This window comes from Camelus bactrianus, chromosome 34 (genome assembly GCF_048773025.1).
Source record: "Camelus bactrianus isolate YW-2024 breed Bactrian camel chromosome 34, ASM4877302v1, whole genome shotgun sequence".
In the NCBI taxonomy this organism is placed as follows: Eukaryota; Metazoa; Chordata; class Mammalia; order Artiodactyla; family Camelidae; genus Camelus; species Camelus bactrianus.
In genome coordinates, this window is record NC_133572.1 from 11,323,349 (window position 1) to 11,349,906 (window position 26,558).

At 34.7% G+C, this 26,558-nt stretch overlaps 1 long non-coding RNA gene across 1 annotated transcript in view; it reads left to right on the forward strand.

The window, feature by feature from the left end:
• Positions 1–24,977, forward strand: part of LOC141575903 (uncharacterized) — a 46,982-nt gene extending 22,005 nt beyond the window's left edge. Inside the window, exon 3 of the long non-coding RNA XR_012503994.1 lies at positions 23,692–24,977. This is a non-coding gene — a long non-coding RNA (uncharacterized LOC141575903). The remainder of the gene's footprint in view (positions 1–23,691) is intronic.
• The last annotated feature ends 1,581 nt before the right edge of the window (positions 24,978–26,558 follow it).

A 26,558-nucleotide genomic window follows, 5' to 3' on the forward strand; every position in this document is an offset into this window, starting at 1 on the left:
AAAAAAGCATAGAGAACATACATGAATGTAATAATGTAGAAAAAAATGTACATAAATAGATATCAAGATTAAACTTCACCCTGAAAATAACTCTGTTTATGTCAAATACAAAGATTACTAACAATTTAAAATCTGCTAAGAACGGCACAAATTTCCCACTACATTTCTAGTTATAATTTATGAAAACAGAAAATATGGGCTAACCAAAGTAAAAGTGTGTTCAGCATGATCATACAGCAAACTTTTAATATGGATGAACTTACCTCTTCTGAACTCTCCTTTAAGACAACAAAGGAATTAATAAGCATCATTATCTATCCTGTCTTGTACAGATTACATTTCTTTTTAAGTCACAGGCATGCTTGGTGACTATTTCACAGAATATTTTAAGTCAGGTAGCTGAACGTCTAAGTGCCCTCTAGAGCAGTCCAACATTAATCTTATGATATGCTATTTTCTTTCAATTTTTGTTCAATAAAAAATGATTTCATGAGTTAAATATACAATGATTTTAAGTGGTTTATTATGTCACTATGAGCAAAAAAGTTAAAAGACATAAGACCTACTGGTTGAATTGTTGTCAGGCAATATTTCTCCAGCTGTAATTATTAAAGTTAGATAATATTTTGGTTTATGTTTAATGCATCTGTAATATGTAGCAAAGGAAAGTAAAATAACCATTCTAAAAGTTTAAGATGAATAAAATGTAGTTTGAGAAAGAACATATGCACTCAAAAAAGACTGGAAACTCCGTGGCCCAGGATCTATAATTGTAGTGAATACAATGATAGAACGTATATGCAAGGGTGTGTGTGTGTGTGTTGGAGACTTGTTAGAAAAGGCTCCCTGGAGTTGGTACTTGAAATGAGTTGCTTTATTCATCTGAAGGGGAGAGTGAAAATTGCAAAGTTTTCCTGGAAAATGAGGCAGCAGAAGTAAAGGCACTGGGCTATGAGGCAGCGTGGTGTGTCTGAGTACCGGAGATTCTGTGCTGTCAAAAAGGAAGAAGAAAAGGAGTTCTTCAAAATGAGGCTAGTAAGGCTGGTAAGACCCACTCATTTAATTTAATGACTGTGTATGCCATGTGAGGAACTTAGAATTCAGAAGGACTTGGAGAGGTACCGATCAGTTTTAGACATGGGAGTAATAAGCTTGTATTTGCTTTTTAGATCCACAATTCCGACGTGAACATAGATAGATTTAGCACTTCTGTTTCCAGTCTAATCTAACATGGAGGATTAGAATTACTCAGACAACTTTCTCCACTGATAAAACTACAATATCCTACAATATGGAGTAAAATATACTAAAAATAATTATTTAAGCATGCTGCTGACTTAATGAAAGCAATAATTTTGAAAGGAAAAGGGAAGAAACTGCAGAGATAAGCTAGTGCTAGGGGCAGCATAAGTCCTGAAGGTAGTTGCCAAACACAAATTAGGGCCCTGAGTTGCTATCTAAACACCACCAAGGCACAGAGAATGGGATATAAAGACCTGACTTCGACTTCTGTGTATGATGGAGTAGCTGAATCTAACTAACTCTCAATTTACTAACAATTGGAAAAGCAGAGGGGGAATAAACTATTTGATGGCTCTGGAAAGCAACCAAGACATTTAGGAATTGAGGGACTGTGTTCCTTGAAACAAGGAAAATACACAGGGTGGGCTCCACATTGACCCACAGTGGAAGCCAGCATGTCGGAAGCTTTTGTTTCCTGAAGACCTCATTCGAACCTTGTGAAAGATTGTCAAGAGATCATTTTTTTAAGGATTTTCTATCAAATGAAATATCCTCAGCCTAAAGGAGAGTTTCATTGGTAGGTGTCGAGTGGTGAAGGTGAGCTTTCTTAAGGGTCTTCCAGAGGACATGTATCACCCTTTAAGAGAACACTGTAAGAATATTCTAACACTGAAATCTCTCACGATCTGAAAATGTCTACACACACACACACACACACACACACACACACACACCAGGCAGCTTTCACTACCTACTAAGACTGGAGAATTTCATCATCTTACAATCACAAGGCAATTAAACAAGGCTTTTCCTGTCTCTTACTTTGCAACTCCCTCCCCAATCCCTTCTGACTCTGCTTAGAGTCTGTCATGTAAATATCCCACTATGCTATGACCTCCATGCTGGGGAAGCCACATATAATCTACTGCCCAGCTGAGTTTTTAGCCAACAGCCAGCATCAATGCCAGACATGCAAGGGAGTTATCCTGAACAGCCAGCCCAGTAGAATCTTCAAATGACTGCAGCCTCATCTACCATCTGACTATGACCATGTCAGAGATCCTCCAGATAATAACAGTGCAGACAAGCCATCCCCCAATTCCTGACCTACAAAATTATGAGCAAAAGAAATTCGTTTTTGAATCATTTATTTGGGGGTAACTTTAATATGTCAACAGCAGTCAGAATAAGAAAGCTGTGATGATTGAGATTATCCACCAAATATTCACTCCCTATTGATGTTGGACTTAGACTTGATTTGCCTGGGTCAAAGAAAATCCTTGAAATGGTCTTGCACAGGGGACCTTATCCTCTACAACTTACGAAACTGTGATGAGAAGAAGCTTGTACCCCTTTACATGGGGACACAGAATGGATCCATGAATAGCAGAATGAGCCTGATTAGTAACAGGGAGACACACAGCTTGAAGCACAGTTTACCCATCTGAGCCAAAAGTCAGCAGAACCGCCTCAACCGAGCTGCAGATCTGAACTGTAAGTCCTACTGTGGTATGCCGCTGAAATTCTGTACCCGTCACGCAGCAATGTCACAGAAATACTTGACTGATAACAGATGCTCACTCCGGAGACAATGTATGTGTCTTATTTGGGGTGGAGGTGAAAATCAGAGCTGGGGAAACTACGGCTCAGTAAGACAATGAATAACTGAAATTAGGGAGACACAGCAGTGGTGATGAAGAGCATGGGACTTAGGAAGGCACCTGTCTGTCACAGTTGTAGCTACCTCTAGAAAAATTATAACTTCTTTTTTTGAAACGGAGGTGAAAGAAAACAAACAATGGTTCCAGAAAGCAAGATCACTATGAAGGAGGGGTGGATTTCTAGATAAAGATTACAGAGTGTGCGTGATCATGGAAAAGTATTTTCACGCATTTTAAATTTATCAGGTAAAGATTTTAAAATTTATGGAAAGCAAAATAAACAGAGGGCTACAGACAGTGACTTCATCTACATGTCACAAGGAGTTTCTGGCTGTCTCATCCTCCCACTGGAAAAGGCTGCTTTGGTTGCAGCTCACAGACATAAACCATGATCCCATTCTGACCCTCCAACCTCCCTTCTCATCTTAATCAGGCCACCAAGACAAGAAACGTCCTCTGCTTTCTCTTCCACTTTTGTAAAGTCAGGATGTAGACTGCCAAGCTGTACTGTCTAACAGGCAACTGGACAAATTTCTGTTATAATTATCCAGCACTGCTGCTTTAAAATTTACCATTAAACTATCGTGATATTAAGTCTTTACTTTCACTAACAGATAACAATTTTCTTATTTTTAAAAAAATTTTTGTTGAAGTGTAGCTGATTCACAATGTTAGTTTCAGGTGTTCAGCAAAGTGATTCAGTCATACATATACATACATTTTTTTCTTTCCAGATTCTTTTCTATTATATGTTATTGAAAGGGTGCTCTGGCCTTAAGAATGGTTCTGAGAGAACAATTCAAATTTTTTCCTTCTCAAACAGGTCTCAGGATTTTCCTATGTTAGGAAATATCAAATGTTTTCTTAAATATGGATGATGGATGACCCATTTATAAATATTAGTGTTCAACATAAAATGCTTCCATCTGTAGATCATCAAAAGCTGTCCTCTGACTAACCAGAATTCACTTGTACTACCAATGAATATACTAATTGTTTTATTTTCATAGTAATACTACGAATATATAAACTTTAGGGCTTTTTCACTAACAGGGAATACAAAATAAATGATTTGGTTTTTCTAAAATAAACAGACTTTGCCTAACATGACTTACTCCAATCCAAAATTTCCTATTACCCAACTCCCATTAAACACATTTTTGGGTCTAACTGTCAGAAAAATGCATATGGAAGAAATATAGTGCAATTTTGGGCTTACTGTCTAGCTGCCTTAAATTATCTTCGGATCAATATGGGAAAATCACAGAAGAGAAAAGAGATGACTCTATGATGACCAATAAAGACATTTTCAATATGTGTTAGTATTTATTATTGTGAAAACTTGTGATCATTTAATTAAGTTGCCTTATCTTTTGCCTTAAATTCTTTATAAAAAAAGCTACCATAATAATTCAGCCAAATAAGCACTCCAGAATTTTAAAAGTCTATTGACTTTTTTTTTTTCTTCCAAAATCTCCTCAATAAGATTTGTCCCTAGAGAATTCTATAAAAGGACAAAAGATGTCCTTGCAGCCTTGGCTCTCTCAGACAGCTGGCAGTTTAATGACTCACTGTATTTATAAATGTTCCTGATTAAGCTCTTTTATTTTTTATTCTGCAGTTTCATTTATATCATTACATTTCACACAGAATTTTCTCATTTCTGCTACCTGATTCATGTATCATTAAATGTCCACTTATGCGGTTGATAGTCTCTTGTAAACATCACGTATGTTTTTTCTACTTGACCTTTGATAGTCTTCTATATAGATCTTTTCTTTCAAATGAACAGAAGTGACTTTTTGCAGGGAAGATTTCTGTAATACGGTGTGTGAAATCATTTATCTTAAAATCCAGCTTCAATTACACATACCCTGATATTGAGAAAAAAATACTAAAAGATAATGCTAAAAATTAATTATGTCCCCTGGGTTTAGTTTTACCCAGATCTTGGAAAAGATGTAACACTGAAGCAGCTGTTTGCTTACTAGGGCTTTAGTTAAAGTTTCCCAGAGCACAGTTTGATACTTCAGATCAGAAGATGTACAACAGAGTGTTAAAGTACAATTTGACACGGAAGCACAAGTTATATCAGATATGAAATTCCACCATAAGTTGCCAGACCAAAATATAATCTTCCAAAAGATAACTTGGTCTAAGATTCTTTTTAATTAATTTTTAGTTTTATTATTATTATTTTAAATGGAGGTACTGGGGATTGAGCCCGGGAGCTCATGCATGTTGTGTATGCTAAGCATTTGCTTACACTGAGCTACACGCCCACCCACCTTGGTCTAGGATTCTTGAACCCTCCAGTCTACTTTGAGAACATACGACAATATAATGGAAGCACCACTGAGGAATTTCCTGCGCTGAGAGCTCTTGCCCCCCTGTCAAAGTGGGGTCCTCTCTCCAATGCAAGCTGTAGAAGGAAGCCTCCGCGGGGAGTCTCAGAAGTCTATTCTCCGAGGTTCTCAGACGAAGGGGACTGGGGCCTGAGTAGTGGCTGAGAAAGCCAAAGCTGCCTTTGAGCTGAGGCAGGACTCCTACCTGGAAAATCTAGAGACCAAGGAACAAGCGGATGGACTGTTCTGGGGACAGATAAAGGCGCACTGCTGCCCTGCGATCGGTCTGCACCTTGAGAGTTTTCAGACATGAGGTGCCCACATGTTTCCCAGGGATGAGAGTCTCACATAACTGGGGAGCAGAAAGAAGCTGGAGGTACCCCGACATCCTGGGAGTCTCAGTCATCCACCTCAGGGAACTTCAGGGGAGGAAGACTTGGCAAAAATCCCCCGAAGAGTCCCGTGGAGAGAGAGCTGGAACCAGCTGCTGGGGCTGAGAAGCTGGAAAAGATCCACAATCACAGATCATCCAATCTCCTCGCCGCTCCTCCCTCCTTCCCTCTTCCCTGAATATGGCAGGAGGCAAAATTTAAGCTGGCTGTGGAAAACCTGGAGTAACACTGAGGCAGGAAGGATAAATCCCAAATCAAGTTTGGTATTTGTATTTTTGTAAAGAACTCGACATTCCAGCTACGAAGTTAAGCCAGCATTTGCAAATGAAAATGTCTTGTAAGACTTACCTATAAGCAAACAGAAAAAACAGGCGGCCCACCAAAGCTCTCTATGGCCAAGGAATATTTACCCCAACTGAACACATTTTGAAGGGATGACAGCAGGCAAAAAAAAAAAAAAAAAAAAAAAGGATGTTATTACATTATGAGTTCTGCTTACTCAGCATGATCATGACATAATTTTTGAAGGATTAAAGCAAAGTACTTTATCGGGTTGAAAACACATTGCACTTTATTAAAAATAAAGACATTTTATATTTCTAAACAATTATACTCCAATGTTAATTACTTATATTACAAGGTTCCTAAAGTTATATTAGTTAAAACTTATTTCAATAAATGTCAGGACTTGGACTTAACTGGAGTTTCAATCCAGAATGAGTAATAGTAATTTGCTGTTCCTAAAAGTTTTCAAGTATGAATTACAAGCATTTGAAAAAGGAGAATAGGTCTCCTGTGTTTATACTTTCCCCTCTTCAGGCCAACCATGACATCTGGCAAAATACACCACCCTTAAATGTTTGGTGACTGATTCACTTGGGGGTTTTAAATATTCAAATTAATAAAATTAAGAAAAATGAAGCAAAAGTATATTCAAATTGATAAAAGTTCACATATCTAATCTGTCTATGTGCTATGAAGGTGGTTATTATTATCTCCAATATCAAAAGAGAAAAACCAAGGCTCAGAAAGTTTGTGAGTTTCCTCAAATCACACTGCCAGCAAAGCCGGAAGTGGAAATCGGAGTCACTGACCCCAAAAGCTGCACTCTTTCCACTACACTGTATCAGCTACAGCCAGCCAAATTAATTCAGTAACAAACCTACCTATTTGCTAAATGTAATTAATTAAAATTAAGTTATCAAAATATTACTGAACCAGGTCACCTTACAAAATCCTTGATTTAAAAAAAAAACAAAAACAAAATCACAGATCTCTCAGAGCGTACCAATTTGGTTGTTTGAAACAAAAACAAGTTCTGAGTTGTATGGTTTGTTACAAAACCAGGAAAAATCTGGAACTGATTTGTCTTTAAATATTTGCAAACGATAGAATCATTCATTCCTTCACATTTTGCATTCACTGACGCCTCGGGTTACCTGTTGGGCCAGCTGCGCCCAGCGCTGCTCTAGGCTTAGGAGATCGACCTGGGAACGAGACAGTGTTCCTATCCTCATGTAACTTACGTTTATACTGGAGAAACACAATAATCTCAAACAAATTTTACTAAAGCCTTCCATGTAATAAGCATTTTCTAAAACAGAAAATAATTTTTAAATCTGTTTTGAAGGAGTTATTTATATAAAAATTGAAACAGAAGTGCTGATTCTTCTTGACAGACAAGTACTAAAAACATAGTACTTCATACCTTCATATTATTGAATCATATTATTTATTGATAAATATAAAAATACCCTATTATCTTTAGCAGCAATATCTTAAAACACCACAAGAGGGTGACATTACTCTTTAAAAACAAATCTTTGCTTCAAAGTGTGTAAGCAGTCCAGTTTCTTAAAGCCAAAACTGAACAGTTATTTTTGTTTTGTTTTTTGTTCTTATTTTTTAATGTTTTCAAGGCAAAGATTTTAAAATAGCAGTGTAAATAAATGAATCACCAGAGCTTTGGCAAACACTGACATTTCACTCTTAAAATTCTTGACCTAAAACTGTTGTGGCTCATCCGTAAAGTTTACACACACTTTTTTCTTGTGGAATTCCACCATGTGGACTTCCCTTGGCTGTCCTTGATAATGATCTGCAGAATGGTTACATATCAATATAACTTAAAATATCTTGATATCAAAAAAGAGTGCATTGATGATTTCTAATTATATTAAAGAGATGACTTGTTTCAGGCTTATATTTATTTGTAAGTGTCAAAAGCTAAGAATTTGAACTAGCAAAGTATCCTAAAATAATCATGTAGTGTTTCCTATACATCGGATTTTGTATTTTCCCTATTTATCAGATTGTCTTGTTCTCAACTCCACATCCTAATGCTCCTCACATTCTCCTCTGAATCACAGGAGAATCCCTTTCCAGTGTGGTCCTAGGTCAAGATCTGACGGTGAGAGGCTCTCATTTGAGATTTGAAAAGTAGAAGAGAAAGAAAAAGCCTCATTTTCTGACAGCAGCTGCAAGCAGGGAGATGGGCAAGCAGTAGATCGATATAAGGTTTGCAGGGACTTCCAAAATGACACCCCCATAAAACCATGCATCTCAGTGCTACAAGCACCTGGAATAAGCATGCTTTCCTGATGTCATCAAGTTGATAACATCTAAGTGAGCTTCTGCAAATGACCCATTTGAGGGTGCGAGGCAGCTGAGATCATTGAGTGCAGTGTAATTTTTGTAACTTCTAGCAGCATCTTTTTCTGACCTTTATTCTCCAGTCCATTTCAATGGATGTGTAAACCTCCAACTCCTTGTACTAAAACTGATATCTCTTGGAATACATAGAGTGGCATCTGCTTTCCTGACTTAACCCAGACTGATACATACCCATAAATTCCAAAGATAAAATGAGAACGGATCGTGTGAAACTGTACAGAAGGTGACGTGACACTCTCAGAAGTATAGTTACAATAATCACAACAAACTCTCCCATTTAGGAAGAAGAAGCGGAGGCACATAGCAGTCACTGATCCATAGCAGTTGTGAATTCCTGCTGGCACATTTTACAAGACAGCGTATTTGGAAGACAAGGAATGTTCCTTAGTTAGAATATCGTTATGCTTGTCCCCTGGGAGTAGCTTGCCAATCCTTGTTCTTTGCATTCCACCTTCTGGGTGTTCGTTTCATTTTACTCCTCATCTACATCCAAAGAACAATGCTTCTTGCCAGTAGAAATTTAGGAAATCTAAGGCCATTACACATCTTGAAGAGCCTCACTCTTTCAATTTAGGCTGACTGCACTTTGGCAGTAGGATCCTCTAAAGCACTTTACTGGCCATTTATTGGCTGTCATAAACAGCAATGTCAACAGCAACGTCTACAGTTGCCCACAATCAAGACAAAGCTCTCTCTGAAGTTGTCAAGGTAACCTTGGGGGAGCCAAACTCTTAGTCTGTTTGTTCTGAGTCATCTTTTGCAGTGAACACATTTGCAGGGACCACTTCAATCCATTTAGTTTTCTGCTCTGAAGGGCTTATGAACACACATTAAATTGAATTTTGCTCGTCGGTTGAGTGTCAATCAGTCTTTGTTACTCAGAGCATTTTTTAAGGTTATACTCCATTTATAGCTATTATAAAATATTGGCTATATTCCCTGTGCTGTACAATATATCCTTGTAGCTTCTTTCTTTAATACATTATAGTTTGTACTTCTTAATTCTCTCCCCTTATCTTGTCCCTCCCCACATCCCTCGCCTCACTGGTAACCACTAGTTTGTTTTCTATATCTGTGAGTATTTGTTATTGTTGTTGTTATATTCCCTAGTTTGTCTTATTTTTTAGATTTCACATGTAAGTGATATCATACAGTATTTGTCTTTCTTGGTCTGACTTAATTCACTAAGCACAATAACCTTCCAAGTATATCCATGTTGTTGCAAATGGCAAAGTTTCATTCTCTTTCATGGCTGAGTAGTATTCCATTGTAAATATATACATACACCACATCTTCTTTATCCATTCATCTGTTGATGGACACTTACATTTCTTCCACATCTTGGCTGTTGTAAATAGTGCTGCTATGAAAACCGGCATGCATATATCTTTTCAAGTTAACATTTTCATTTTCTTTGAATATAGACTCAGGAGTGGAATGACTGGATCATATGGTATGGATCTCTGCACATTTTTGAATGCATCATTTTGGATATCAGAAGGAGTTTTATCTTTTAGCAATGCAAGGATTTCTCTAATAAATTGCATTTTCTAATTATCCAATGCTAGAATATGAAAATATAGTTTAAAGTTTTGTCTGATATCCAGAAACTCTGCTAGAGTCTCTTGTGAATTAAAATAATCACCTTTAGAGTCTATATACAAAGGCATATTTTTTCAAAATATTGACAATATTATTTTTGTTCAATCCTTAAAACTCTGTTTTATAAATTTCTTTTTCTTGCCTTATTTTACTGGCCAGGATCCTCAGCCCAATGTTGAATAGAAGTGTTTGCTCCTTTATTCATTCAAAATGCTAGAGAAAACTATCAGTGTATCACCACTGGCTGTAAGACTGGCAGTTTTTCACACATTCACACTTTATATTAAGGAAGTTTCTCTCTGCTCCTACTTTACTAAGAAGTTTTATCATGAATACTTATTTTTTTTTCCAAATGCTTTTTCTGCATCTGTTGAAATAATCAAATGAGTTTCTCCTTTATCCTACTATTGTGATGAATCCCGGTGTTTGATCAAAGAATGTTTTTTAAAAACTCCTTGAATTCTTAACATGAGCTCATCTTTTTCATGACATATCATGCCTTTTATACACAGCTTGATTGGGCATTTTAATATTTTTCCTAGGACATCTGCATTCATATTCTTAAGTAAAACTGACTTATAATGATCCTTTCTTGAAAAGTCCTTGTTAGGTTTTTGTAATAAGTCTTGCTAGATACCAAATGCTGCCTTCAGCAATGAGTTAAAAAGCTTTCTCTCTTTTTTTTTCACTTTATGGGATGATTCCCCTTAAATGTTCAGTGGAAATCACTGAGAGAAGCTGTAAGTTACTGTATTTAAAGATCTTAAACTAGGGTTTCATTTTCTAAATAGTTTATAAATGACATGATTTACACATGTAATCAACATAAAAATTATTAGGGAAGTATTTTGCATTTTTTCATCATAACTGAAGTTATTTTATGTTTACAGAATATCTCTGTTCAGATAGCCACAGATCAAGTGCTCAGTAACCACTATGAGTCCTAATATATTGGACAGCGTGGCTTTGGGGATTGCATAGTTATCTTACAGAAGACAGTTTCCCTGAGGAACTAGCTAGATCCACAATGTATTTTATAGGAGAAAGAAAAAAATCTTTGTTATCACGGAAAATTTTGGAGTTTTTTATATTGCATCATATTTTACATATCAAAAAAGTACAAAGATATCAACAATCATGACTTCCTCTGCACACAAAAATAGCTTTGAAATATATAAAGCAAAAACTGATATAATTCCAAGAATAATTCATAAAACTTGAATAATTTAAGGAGGTTTTTAAGCATGTCTATGAAAAAAGTTATTGACAGTAGCTCAAAATTTAATAAGGTTACAGAAGCTTTGAATTAAGTTATTCTAATCAACATATATGTATGGAACCTATATCTCACAAATAGACACTATTTTTTAAGCATTCATGGAGCATTTTCTTTGTAATTTTTATGTGCCACTCAAATAAATTATCAATAAAACTAAAAAATTCAATATTATATAAACTATTTACTCTCAACATAATGTGATTATATTAAGATTAAAACTAAAAAGAGATAAAAAGTCTTATATATTTGGAAGCTCAAAAAATACAAATATAAATTTCTCAATGACTCAGAGGTAAAGAAAAAGGATAATGGTTTTCTAAAACCTTCAGAATTAGATTAATTATTAACTCATTACTGAATTATTTAATTCATTACTGAATTAAATACTATTAGAGAAATGCAGATCAAAACTATAATGAAGTATCTGCTCATAGCAGTCAGAAAAGTCCAAGAACAATACATGCTGGAGAGGCTGTGGAGAAAAGGGACCCCTCCTACACTGCTGGTGGGAATATAGTTTGGTGCAGCCATTGTGGAAAAACAGCATGGAGATTCCTCAAAAAACTAAAAATAGACTTAGCATATGATCCAGCAATCCTACTCCTGGGCGTATACCTGGAGGTTACTCTAATTCAAAAAGATACACACACTTCAGTGTTCACAGCAGCACTATTTACAATACCAAGACATGGAAGCAACCTAAATGCCCATCAGCAGATGACTGGATAAAGAAGATGTGGTATATTTAAACAATGGAATACTATACTCAGTCATAAAAGAGAATAAAATAAAGCCATTTGCAGCAATATGGATGGACCTGGAGATTATCATTCTAAGTGAAGTAAGCCAGAAAGAGAAAGAAAAAATACCATATGATATCACTTATATGCGGAATCTAGAAATAATGAGACAAATGAACTTATTTACAAAACAGAGACATTCATAGACAGAAAACAAACTTGTGGTTATGAGGGGGTAAGGGGAATGATGGAGGGATAAATTGGGAGACTGAGATTTGCAGATACTAACTACTTTATATAAAATAGATAAATAGCAAGGTCCTATTATACAGCACAGGGAACTATAGTCAATACCCTGTAATAACCTATAATGAAAAAGAATATGAAAAGGAATATATATATATATATATATATATATATATATATATATATATATATATATATATATGAATGACTATGCCATACACCAGAAAGTAATACAACATTGTAAACCACCATACTTCAATAAAAATTAAATAAATCAGTTATATTACAAATGGAGAAGGAGAAAACAAGTACACAGAGTACTTTTTAATAGTAAGAAAAAAATTTAAGAAAATTTTAATAGTAGAATTTTAAAGGCCCTCTTATTCTTGCCTAGTGGACTTGCTTAGCACTAAATAGCAGAATAAAACGTAAGAGAGATAAATGAAAATTATATCATTTGCCTTGTGTGAAGTATATCTTGGAGTATGCAGGGTAATTATTATGGCAACTGATATATTTCTGCTTCTTTAATGTGTATATTTCCCATGCACATGAGTATATAAACCTGTCCTGTGTTTGTACACTTCTGTGTGATGATTTCTCTATTGATTATATGTCTATATATTTGAATGAATGTGTTTTAATTCTGTAATATAATAAAGTCAAGTGGTATTATACAAAGAACTACTATTCAAAATATTTTTATACCATCTCACACATCTCACAATAGTATAAACCAGGCCAGATACAAAACAGGTGTGCTAAATAAGTAACAGGTTCTTATAGCTCTGAGATACATTATAATTATGTTGAATTTAAAATTGAGGAGGGATGTGTAAAAATCTCTCTTATAAAAATTTTTTATTATTTTAATACATTTGTAAGGAAATGGCAGAAAATTTGAAACATGGACTTTTCAGAAGCTAGACTGGCCCTAAACTCAAAATAGTTTAATATATCATAGATATTTTCTTATTAACGTACAGGGAAATAGGCCAGACTGTGGAAATGCCAGCACTACATGCAATTTTTTGCTCTGAAGTGCTCTAAACAATCTAGGCTACAATAAATGTAAGAAATGAACATTTCCGCAGTAAATGAGTATTGCGCAATCCTAACGATAAACTATGGAGTCAATTCACAGCGTGGAGTTTAAGTTGCTCTGATGGATGGACTAGACAGTTAAGGCACAACATGATGAAATTACAAGTTCCTTGCTTTACTTATCAGTCCTTAGCAAGACTGATAACATGTTGGTTTATTAATTTCAATTAGGCAGAAAGATAGAGGGGATATTGGAAAGAAGAAATGTCAGGATTTTGAGTTATCAGATATAGATCCTTACGAATAAACCAAGATATCCTCAAGTACATAATAAAGACACAAAAGGATAACTACCTAAACATGGAAAGGGGCTTGCTGTTCACCATGAAGACAAAGATGCTTGATGCATTTTAATTAATATACAAAGTGTTATAGATATAAACATCAATTCAATTCAACAAACATTTATTTAAAAACTATTACTAGAGTTTTCAAAATAGCATTTAAACATAGTTTGGAAATTCTTACACAGTTTAGTAGCTAATGTTTTCTCTTGAAAATAATTACTAGCACATTCCAAATAAAATCTTAACTGTCCACAACAACTTTAGGATCATGGTCCTTCAAAGACCTCTCATTAACATCTTTAAATATCAAGTGAGAGGAACAATATGGCAAAAGTGAAAATTGTATCATTTTAATGAGATATTTATTAACATGGATATTTTGTCCATCTGGAAGGCTGATTTAAAACAAAATTCATATAAATAAAGATCACCAACTATTATCACTTAAATACCCTGAAAACATAATTTTATAAAGGAGTTTCCTATCTTACGCAGTAGATATTCAATAACTCCAGTCATGACCCCTGTACTTTATATAGCCATTTTAGTATTATATATCTCAAATAACAGCTAGCATTTAAACGGCATTCCCAACATGTCACATTTTCCTGCTGAATTATAAGACATGTCTATAAAGGCTTACTTTTTTAGTGGATCTTCCATTAGTAATAATTTCTAAAACATTGTTTCTCTGCGATCAACAAACATGTCAGTGCCTAAACTGAAGAAATCACTATCAAAATACCTCAAATTCCACAATCTGACTCCTGCTATAAAGAGAAATCTCCTTCTGTAAATAACAGCTTTTTCATATGTTTGCTTTTAAAATAAGCATCTTCCTAAAGCAAGTTTTTATTTTTATTTTCAAGAAAAAATCCTTGTTTTCTCTTATACTTAGGTTGCCAAAAACATGTAATATATTTCAGGCTCAGATTCTGAATCAGGGGAGCAAGCTAGGTAGTTACTTTTAGCATCTGCTTGTTATAAAGCTCAGCGTACCCTCAAGACATACCCTTTCATAAACACTGAACATGAGAAACACTGTTCATATTACATTGCTCTGCATGAATAATACAGAAGTCATGAATTTAAATTATTACTAGTATTCAGAGAAAATGGTAGTATTTCAGCCTTTAAATGAGAACTCCACTTTATTTCTAGAAAGTGAAGTTATTAAGTTGTAAATCAGAACGGTGCCAAGGTTCCGAGCCTCTCCTGGTCCTCAGACCGCTCTAAGGTTATTTCAGAAATACTGTTCCACATTATGTCCCCCCTCGAAAGACCTTTAAGTTTACTTTCACAAGATATTGAAAGCCTTTCAAATGATTTGTTTCGCATTTTTGTATTTCTGTAGAAAGGCAAAATAAAATATGTAGCAAGTCCTGAAATATGCACCTGATCCAGAATATGTGAGTAGATGGATTTGCCAACTACCAGCAAGCACCATACTTCAGCACAGCTTCAGGGCAAAGTATGCTTTTTTAATGAAGTTACCGAATTTAAACAATTTTTTAAATCTACCTCAAATGTTCCCACTGTGCTTTTTGCCACCTTGGAACCAGAACAGTACAGGATTCTGTGAGCTGCATTTATAAGGAGTCATCGGAGTCTGGTAAATATGAGTGTGAGGAACACTGCTTACAAGGTGAGCCCTGCCTGCCACGTTCTCCTCCGTCCTCTTTTCTCTCTGAGTTGAACTAATTGCTTAGCAGCTCAGTTCAGTGTGAGAATATGGAGTAAAGTCAGAGAAGCCTGAATTTTGATGATTTCTTTTCGATTTGCTTGCAACAGGTCCAATGCAACCTTTCCTCCCCTTCCATTTCAGAGACGTGGTTGTGATAGTAAAACATCCTGCGCCAGAGAAGTACAGGCAGGATTGTAGGCAAGATGGTGCAACAAGATGGGTTTCAATTCCTTTACGGCTTGTCAGAGCATAGCCAACCAAGAAATACTTTTATTTTGCTTAATCCATGAATATTTAAGGTCTGAATGTTGCAGCAAGTGAAATTAGATTCTAACTAATGTGCTTCCATGTCTTGTGTAGTGTGTAGACACATGCAACCAGAAGAGCTGGTCTTATGCATGATGGGAAGAGACTACAGCCATTCTCATTAAAGGTACAAACAAAACAAGAATGTACCCTCGCACAACTTTGTATCAGTGTTGTGGTATAATCACCACTGTAATTATGTTAGAGCAATATTTCAAGGTAGAAAACATTAACGAGAAAAAATATGATTATATTTATTTGCCAGTTATATGGTTGTCATGCATAGCACTCAAAACTATAAATCGGAAATATGTTTTCAGTTTAAAATACATTTTTAAACATCGTGGCAAAAAGCATATATTATGGGTTAGGAAGTACTTAATGTGCTGTACTTCATTTTATATGTGAAATTTAATTTAGAATTATAACTGATATTTATGTTTTCTGAAGAAACTTAATACTTCTTAAATAGAGTTTTGCAAATTTATATTAAAAGTCTATGTAAGTCTTGAGTGAGGAAGATTTCATAAAGGAGCCATCAATTCTCATCATTCTTTGTGACAGTTGATATAGTGAAACATGACACTCAGTCAATAGCACTCATATTCTTTACAAGTGGGAATTAGAAAAGTTTCAAGAAATGTTTGGTTGAATTTTCTGGAAACTGAATAAATATGCTGTCAGTTTCCAAGAAAATATTCTGGCTGAAGTACTTTATAGAGAAGAAAAATTTGACTCAATAGAATGGTTGGCTTAAGTTATACTTTATTACAAAGTATTGGAAGACTAGAGTTATTATCTTATATAAAAATTTAATGTAAAACTTAACTGATAGTAACATACTTCTTATATTGAAGTAAGATGTATCAAAATTTCTTCTTCTACATTTCTTATAAAGAATTTTATTGAGCTTGTTTTGATGATAACAAGGTAATTACCTTATGAAAATCCACGATAGGAAGGAGAAAATATGGTTTAGCTTTTACAATCTCCTACTTACTTTTGCTCCTACTTAATTGAGGGCTTCGGTCTATTCAGTGGGATTTTATTACAAATAAAATGTAAATGTAATTGGTGTGGAAATAGCAATAATTAATAATGGTATATCTGATTCAGTTTTCAGTAGAAAATTATTTATTCCTATTTATATAGCTGAAACTAATTTAGCTTCACACAAATATAAGATTTCAAAAGAACAGTCATTTACATTTTCAATAATGGGATGACTTATTTGGGGGTACAAGTATGCTGTGATAATACAAATTCTAAAATTCTATGGCTAAGAAGTGAGTTAATATTTATGCCTTCCCTCTTTCCTCAATCCACTCCTTCAAGCAGGTCCATATTAACATTGTTGGTTCTGTTCCTTTCTTTTTTCACCCCCACATATACTACACATGCATATAATGAAGAATTAAAATATCCTTCTAATGTGTCTACTGTATCTTTTTCATTCCATACTAATTACAAGTCCAAACTAATCTTCATAAAATGCTTTTCTGATTATATTCCTCATCGACTCTAAAACTTTCAATAACTTCTCATTATCCACAGAACGAAGTCTATACTTTCTATCTTGGTATTTAAAGCTTGTTTCATTCCATCTCTAAGCTACTTTTTAGCACTATTTTTAATTACCCTCCAACATGAAGCCTTAGTTCTACTCCAAATAGCAGACAGGATTTCAGTAACACAATCCTTACTGAGAAAGCTTGACATTAAACAAGTTAAACAAACAAACAAACAAACAAACAAACACAAACTTCCACACAGTATCAAATGCCATGTAGAAAATTAAATAGAGTAAAATAACAAAGACTGAATCAGGCACTGCCAGTGGGAAATATTCGATAGGGAGTTGTCGGTGTTTCACTCTGAGACCGATATTTGAGCTAAGATCTGAGTAATGAGAAGTAATGAGGAGTGCAATTCTGATGAAAACAGGTTCCAGGTAGCAGGAATAGCATGTAAAGGCCCCAAGGTGGAAACCAGGAAGTGTTCATAGCAGCATCTTCAAGAAACCAAAAGAAGGCCAGTGTGCCTGAAGCAGCATGAGCAAAAGGAAGACAGCTGGCAGAGCCTGGATCACGTGCAACATTACAGGACATGATGAAGAGTTTAGGCTGTATTCTAGGTCTGTTCATACTCTACTGAAGAGTTCATACAAGGAGGTGACATAATCTGATTTATATTTTTTGCAAAGCATTGGCTGAAATGTTGAAATTTTTGTTTTGACTGTCAAGGATGAAACTGAGAAAAAAATAAGTAGAAAACCGATGGTCCAAACAAGAAGGTGTAATGGTCTGGTCTGAGAAGCTATTAGTGGAGATGTAGAGGAGTAGAAGACATGTTATTAGTTAAGAAAATGAGGCCAAGATACTTGCTGACGCACTGGATTCGGGAGCTAGAGAAGAATGAAGGATGGTTCTCAGATTTTCCTCCAAAGCAACTGAGTGGAATTTAATTAGAAGGGAAAGATTGGAAGGCAAAAAATTCACTCATTTATTCATTCAATAGATATTTTGGACATTAAACTATGAATTACTGCCTTAAGTAATGGAAGCCTAATGATGACGCAAAATACATCCCAGTAGGAAGGAGAAAGAAAACAAAGCAATGCCAGGTAGTGATAAGTGTGATAAATAGACTCAAAATAGGATATAATATTGACTCTTCAATTGGGCAGTCAGAAGACGTTTGTCTGAGGAGGTGACATTTAAGTTGGCTGAACAGTGGGAAGATCAGTCAACATACACAAAACAGTGAGTACAAAACTCTAAGGTGGAAATGAGCTCGATGTGTTTGACAAAGGCTTCTACGGTGCATGGAGCATGGTCTGCAAAACAGGAGTGTTGTACCATGAAAGGGAAGACCAGACCCTGCATGGTTTTGCAATTAGAATAACTCTGAAGGTAATTCATAGGATGATTTCACTCAGTGAGGGTGCATAATCTGGTATATGTTTTAAAAGATTACTCTGGCTGCCATCTGGATGATAAATTATAGGAAAGCAAAAGCCAAAGAAAGAAATTTGTTGAGAAACTGTTAGTAATCCTTTCATGAGAGGATAGGGGCTTGAGTAAAATGGTCATAATAGAGGGGAATGGAGAGAATTAAGGTGGATTCTGAACAGGTTTCCAGAGTGTGGGTTTAAAAGCTCTGTCGTTAAAAAGTTAAGTTTGAGATGCTGAACAGACTTGAATGAAGAGGTCAAGGAGGGACTTACAATTAATTGTGAGAAGCACAGATGAGCATTCCAAGTGGGAGACTGAATTCTGGCAGGCATCAGCCTGTAGAAAGAATTGTAAAACACCCTGTTTACAGAGAAGAGAGAGTCAAGGAATAGCCTCTGGAGTGCTCTACTGTTCAGAAGTGGGTAAATAAACACAGTGTTTGCACATGGTTAGTGCTCACTACTAGATGTTTCTTGAGTAGCTATTTAAAGGACAGTTCACCGGACTGCCCTGTTCACAGAGAAAGCTTGATTAGCATGGTTGCAGTGGAAGAATCAGGCCAAGTGAAGGCAGATCTCCCAAAAGGATGTTAATCATTTCAAAATTCAAAATTAGTAAATGTTTTGCAATTTTATGATGCAAAACTCAATTTACAGTTTCCCAGTTACAATTTATGTGATTCTATTAGTACAGATGTATAGTTAGAAGATACTAAAATCCGATTCATAATAGTTTAGGTCGAAATGTGGAGAGTGGATATATTGGTTCAAAAAAAAAAAAAAAACATGTAAAAGGTGAGGATGCCGTTCACCAAACCAGATGCCTGGATGTATTCTCCTAAATTTCTCTACCTCTTGCCTCTACCCCTCTTCACTCTCCCCTACAGCCTAAGTTTTCCTGTATGGCAGGAAACAGCCGTGGATGACACCAGAGTTTCATGCTTAGTTTCTTTATTTCTTAAACCTCAGTTGACTTTAGTATATACTGGAGTTAACAGGAATAATAATTTATATCTAATGATGAGAAGCAAAGTTATGAAGAGGGTTTGGAACAGTTCTTGGTTCAAAGTCTGTGAAAAAAACCTCCCTTTTTTTTTTCCCTAGTGGCGCTGCTGTTTAATAAGAATATCCTATTAAGCTAAACGGGAACTTTTACTTTTGACAAAAGAATATTAAAATAAATTATGGATATTTTTCTGGCTATTTCTCTAAAATAAAATCTGATCATTTATTTTTCATTAAGCTTTTAATAACATTGAGTTAAAGTAAAAGGCTAATGTTTTAAGATTAGTTACCCCTATAATTGTCATGGCTATATCTTGCATGAATATTCAGTTTAACTCTAAGAATACTGTGTACTGCAGCCCATAACTGAAGTATTCACTACCAGGGAACAGAGATGTGGTTTACTGCTACAGAAGTCATAGTGAGATGCAAAAGGTTTTCAATAGCTTTGCATATGAAAGCAGAGACAACAACATATGGTAATTTTATCTCCAAATTACTTGATTTAATATTAAATCGTCTACTTTGGTACCGTCCTTTCGTTCAAAAGTGGAATGTATTCATGAGCTTCAGTCTCTTTACAGAAAGATTGAGTTACATATTGGAATGAAATTAAAAAATTCCTTTCCATCTGAGTGCTTTGATGCACCTCCGCTAGTGACAAACACCTATTCAGAAAGATGAGCTTCAGAGCAGAGCCACTTGAAGGAATTATTTATTCTGAGTGTTTGTGAATATTCAAGTGATTTTCCTAAATTAGGAGTTATCTATAAAAAAAACTATAAAAGGATCTTGAGGCAACCCTGAATACATTCTGTTCTGCGGGTGAAAAATTGGGCTTGCAACATATATAGTGTCTCCACAAGCTCTGGAAGGGCACACTGGAAGCCGTTGATTTTATGCCAGATGATCTAAGTTATGGTAAAGAAAGACAGAAAAATGAGAAGCAATGAACTGTGCTATAGCAGAAAGTATCTTAAATTGGAGTAAGGAAAGTTGAATTTTTAGGTATGATACCATCATTCTATGCATACATGACTGGTGGCAGGCCTGGAATTAATGTCTCTTCATTAACGTCTAAGATTCAGCAACTTGTCTGTAAAAACATGTGTGTGTGCACGCATGCTTGTGTGTGTGTATACCTGGACTCACGTTCCTGGTGCCAGCTTCTTCATGGAGAAAGAATAGAAGTTGCCACTGTCACCCTTACAAGAAAAGGCTTGACAAGCTGAAAATCAATAACTTCTCCTGGGTCCATCAGAAAACTGAAGTTGCAGGGCAAACTGCCACACTGCAGTCTGGAGGGACAGGTGACTCTACAGCGTCACAGTCAATATCTACATGTCAAGCTGGAGATATTGTCTAGTTATTTTTAGGTATTTCCAAAGTCATTTTTGCCCTGATTAACTTATTTATGAGTCTGAGGAAATCTTAAAATTCAAACTAATAAACTGAATAAACTCAGTGTTAAAAAATAATTATAAGTTGATAGGAACACTTTGGTAAGGGTTACAATTTGCTGTAGACTGAGTGAAGACTAACTTGAGAGTGGGAAACTCTCTGGAAGGGATCCTGTAAACTTCTGTCTGTCACTGTGAAGAGCTGAGAAAGGTTTCCTGATGGTTTTGGCAGTGGGTGGGGAGGAAACCACCACTGTGAAATACGTTTAGAATTTCCTCCATAAGAAAGAATCACTTTCCAGGAAAAAGACCTTTACCAGAGCCATATTCCAGGACGGAAGAAAGCACCCACTGGCTTTGCTGTGTCACCTGTAGGGGAAAAGATTTCAACAGAAGCCAGGACTTCATGGATGTATACTGAAAAGGCTACAGCCAGAGAATGAAGCAGGGACAAGGGAAGATAAATTATATCACGGGAAGAATACTTAGAAGGTCACAGTCCTGATACACAGACCTACAAAAACATTTAATCTGAAGATTACAGAATGTAAAAAAGGGAAAAAAAGAACATATAAGGGAACAAAACAGAACAGAATATATAAGAAGTGGAGGCCAATATCAAGTTATAGAGGAAAGAAGACTTGAAATAATAATGATTGGGAATTTTCCAAAATTAATGATAAACATCAAACCACAAATTCAGAAAATTCAGAGAATATCAAATAGAATAAATACCCCCCAAAAAAGCTTAGCCATATCATGCCATATCATATTCAACTTCAGAAAACCAAAGAAAAAGAAAAAAAAAATCTTCAAAGCAATCAGTAGTGAAGAAGGGGGAAACATCTTACCTTTGGAGGAACAAGGTAAGAGTATCAGTGGACTTCTATCTTCAAGAAGAGAAGAAGAAAGTAACATAAAATATTAAAAATATTAAAAATTAAAAAAGCAAAACCACAGCAACCTAGAATTATATATCCAGTAAAATTATCCTTCAAAAGGGAATGAAAAATAAAGATTTTCTTAGACAAACAAAAACTGACGTATTTATTGCCCATAGATGTGCTTTGGAAGAAATGTTAAAAGAAGTTTTTCAGGAAGAAAGAAATGACATAGGATCCTCAAAAAGAGGGAAGAGTGCCAGAGAGGGAATAAATGAAGATAAAATCTTTCATTTTTCCTACTCTTAATCGATCTAAATGATAACTATGTATTGATAATAATGTGTTATGTGATTATGGAAAAATAAAATGTATGACAGCAATATCTGAAGAAATGGGCTAATAAAATTGGGAATACTGTGGTATGAGATATGGGCATTACATATAAGGCAGTGTAATATTATCTGAAAGTGGTCTTAGATTAGTTCAAAATGTATATGGTAAACTCCAGGCAACTACTAGATATCTTTTAAGTAAATTGATATACTAACAGAGGAGATAAAATAAGATCATATAAATTGCTCAGTTAAAACCAGAAAAGGCAGAATATATATGGAGGTACAAAAGGAATAAAGAACAAATGCAGCATACAGAACACAGTTACAAAAATGGTGCATAAAAATCCAACTATACCTATGATCACTTTAAATCTGAATGACCTAAATACACCAATTAAAAGACAGAGACTATTAGAATGGACTTAAAAGCCAAACCATATGTTATCTACAAGAAACTCACTTTAAATAAAACACTCAAATTGAAAATAAAGGGATAGAGAAGATATACTGCACCAGCACTAATCAAAAGAAAGCTACAGTAGCTGTATTAACTTCAGACAGACTTTTAAAGTATCAGGGATAAAAAGAAACATTGTATATGATATATTATATTATATTATAATATATGATATATTATATAAACAGGTCAATTCCAAAAGAAGACATATCAATTTTAAACGTGTGAGCACCTAACAACAAAGCACCAAAGAGTATGTGAAGCAAAAATCGATATAACTGAAAGGAGAAATAGACAAATACACTATTTTAGTTTGAGTCTCCAAAATCTCTTTGTCAGCAATGGACAGATCAAACAGGCAGAAAATCAGTACATGAAGATGATGATGATAGACAGACAGACAGATAGATAGATAATAGGATAGTTGCTACTGCAGTCAGGCCACTTGCTAGCTTTGCTATCTATGTGAGCTTACATTATCTAAAATTCAGTAGTGCATTCATATAATTGGGATAACAGTAGTACCTAATGACCCATAGGTTGTTTCAGGGTTAAGTAGATACTGCAGGTGAACTACTTTATCAGAGTGCCTGATGTGCAGTAAATTCACAATGAAATATAACATCATTATTTTACATTTGGATATTAATTTTAGATTAGACTTTTTTTTATAGATGTTTCCCTGAAACACACAAAATTCATGAAGCTGTCAGAATGAATTTCTCATTTTTGTACTGCCTGAATAATGTGGTATACTCACAACATTTTATATTGACAAAGGAAGTATATTTTGATAAAGCCTATACCAATCAAATAGTCTGTTTTTAGTAATGTTCACAGTGCCTGAAGGTGAAGTAAAAAGCATTGTACATTACTAGGTAAATACAGTAATCAGTAAGTTGCATTTATGGTCCAGCTATTAGAGAAATATATTGATTTAGGTCTTCTTTTTCTCCTAAATGCCTTAGTAAATTTTAAGAATAGCAAATTCCATTCAGTCTCTCTCAAATCTACCATTTCAAATAATTCATTGCCTCTCATTTTTCTGGCACCATGGTGCATAATTTCTTTATCCTTTCCCTTACAATTCTGACAGGCACACCAGGACTCTTGTTCAAGATCAAGAATAAAAGGCTAAGAAGCACCATTATATTGTCAGAGCCCACACAAAAGAATGTAGAAAGGAATGAGCTTGTGAATGATGGAAATGCCACTGGGATCTGTGTCTATGACCCAGAATTCTCAAGAAGAAGAATCAAATACTATTTGACCTTCAAAACTGTTTTCTCTTTTGGAAAGAAAAACAAACCGTGTAAACAAAGACTTGGGTGCGTTTGATCTTCATTAGTAAATTAAAATGGACAATTTTTGTTATCAACTATATGGAAGAATTATAATAATGTTATTGGGCTTTTGTCTGTTTGTTGGATTTTAGCCGTTCTAATAAGTGTGCAGTATTGTGGTATTCATTGTTGTTTTAAGTTGCAATTATTTAATAACATATAATTTTGAACATCTTTTCATATTCTTATAAGCCATCTGTATATCTTTGAAGAGGTGTCTTTTCAGATTTTGACCATTTTTTAATCGGGTTATTTTTTATTATGGAACTTTAATAGTAATTTATATATTTTGAGTAATCACACTTCAACAGCTATGTGTTTTGCAAATATTTTCTCCCAGTCTGTGTCTTGTTTTTCACCCACTTAGCAGTATCTTTTACAGAGCAGAAGTTTTTAATTTTAATTTTTTTTAAACTTGTCAAATTTTTCTTCTGTGGCTAGTACTTCTGGTGTTGTATCTAAAAAATCATCACCAAATCCAAGGTCACCTAGATTTTTTATATGTCATTCTCTAGAAATTTTATGGTTTTGCATTTTACGTTTAGGTCTGTGGGGGGACCATTAAAAAAAAATCAAATCAGACTCTTTCAACTAAAAAGTCAATCTTAGTTGGCGGCTTGGCTTGACAATGAGAATGTTTTCACTACTGAGGTTATAGAATGGACAATTAGGTCTATGATCCATTTTGAGTTAATTTTTGTGAAGGGTGCAAAATCTGTGACTAGCTTCATCTGTTTGCATTTTGCATTTCCACATTTCAGTATTTATTTTCAATATAAATGTTTGTTTTGCATTTCCACATTTCAATATATAGAAAAGACATTATCAGTTCTTTGAAGCTTTGGTAAATTTCACTGATAAAATTGTCTGGTTCTAGTGTCTTTGGGGATGAGTAGTTTATCTTGACTAATAATTAAAAATTTCCGTGCTTAGAGAATTTTAAATCTCTTTTTCTTAAAATAATTCTAGTTATTTATATAATTTAGTAAATGATTCATTACATAGAATTTTTCAAATTTATTGACATGAACTTTTCCATTTTATGTATATATATATATATATATATATATATATATATATATATATATATTTTATCTCTATTACATCTCTAGTTATTTCTCCCTTTTTATCCCATATATTAATGAACTGTCTTTTGTTATTATTTTCTTTTTCTGATAAATCATACTAAAGACTTTTCTTTCTAAAGAATCACCTTTTGTTTTGGTGATCCTCAAATGTATGTTGTGTATTTCACTATTTTATATTTTATCAATACCCATTCTTCTGATAAATCATATTCATACTCCTATTTTCTTCAGGCTACATTTTTGTCCTTTTAAGTGTCCTATGTTAGATCCTTAGGTCATCAAGTTTCAGTTTTTCTTGATTTAAAATATAATTGAAATTATGGCAGGAAAAATTCCAAAATTTTACCGTATCTTAAATATATTCATCAATTCAGTTCTATTTTGTAATGTCCTTTGATTTTTGTTTCCCTCAAAGGCATGAGATTTCTTTGCAAAGCATTTAAAACTTTACAACATACACAGTCGACCATTGAACAATGAGGGGGTTGGGGTACCAACTCCCTGCACAGTTGAAAATCCACATATGACTTTACAGTTGGCCATCTGAATCTGTGGTTCTGCATCTGTGGATTCAACCAACCATGGATCATGCAGTAGCACTATAGTATGTATTTATTGAAAAAAAAATAATATGGCACAAAATGGCTGGGTTGGGGGAAGATGAAAAGGAAGAATAATCAGAATGCTTTATAAAGCACAAATTTCTCTTTTTGCCCAAGATCAATAAAGAAGTTATCGCATCTACCGGCATTTTCATTTCATTTTCTTTTTTATTGGATGACATTTTAGGTGATAAGGCGCAGAAGCTGAATATACATAATTAGGCTATTATTAAAAGAATAGTGAGTAGACTTTAAATCTGGCTATTAGAGAATAACATGTAAAAATAACCCATCTGCCAAAACAACTATAAAAATGATGCAAAACACATGAAACCCCTATCTGAATGCTTTGTAAATTAGCCAGCACAGGTAGAACTTGAGAAGGGAAATCCATGGACATGAGCTCCATAGTCACCTTTTGTTTCTAAGTTGCAGGCATTTGTCAACTGTCAGTAAAGGACAATACAGTATGAACAGGAAGTCTCAATCCCACTGAGTGGAGATACGAAATCTTGGATTTCCAAAGAGACGAAAATGGAGGGGAGGACACTACTGAACCCAGAAATTCACATGAAATTTTATTTAGAAAAGTTTGGATGCCAAAGCTGCTCATAGAGAGGACTGTCAAAACAGAAAACAAAGCACAACAAAACAAAATGGAAAGCAGCAGCTGGAATGCTAAAGTGTTGAGCAGAAGTTTTCAGCAGATTTATACTTCTGGGAAGACTGAAGTTGAAGTTGAAGAGACTCCAGTAAAGTCCTCAGGCTTTTAGCTGATTTTCTTGGGTTTATGTCCCCTTACTATTATATAGTTAGAGGGTACCCAACATCACCTATGTGGTCGTTTTGTCAAAAATATTTCACCTAAATCAAATCATAAACATAATTATTAATACAAAATGTGGGCTGTTCTGCAAGACAAAAGGCCTG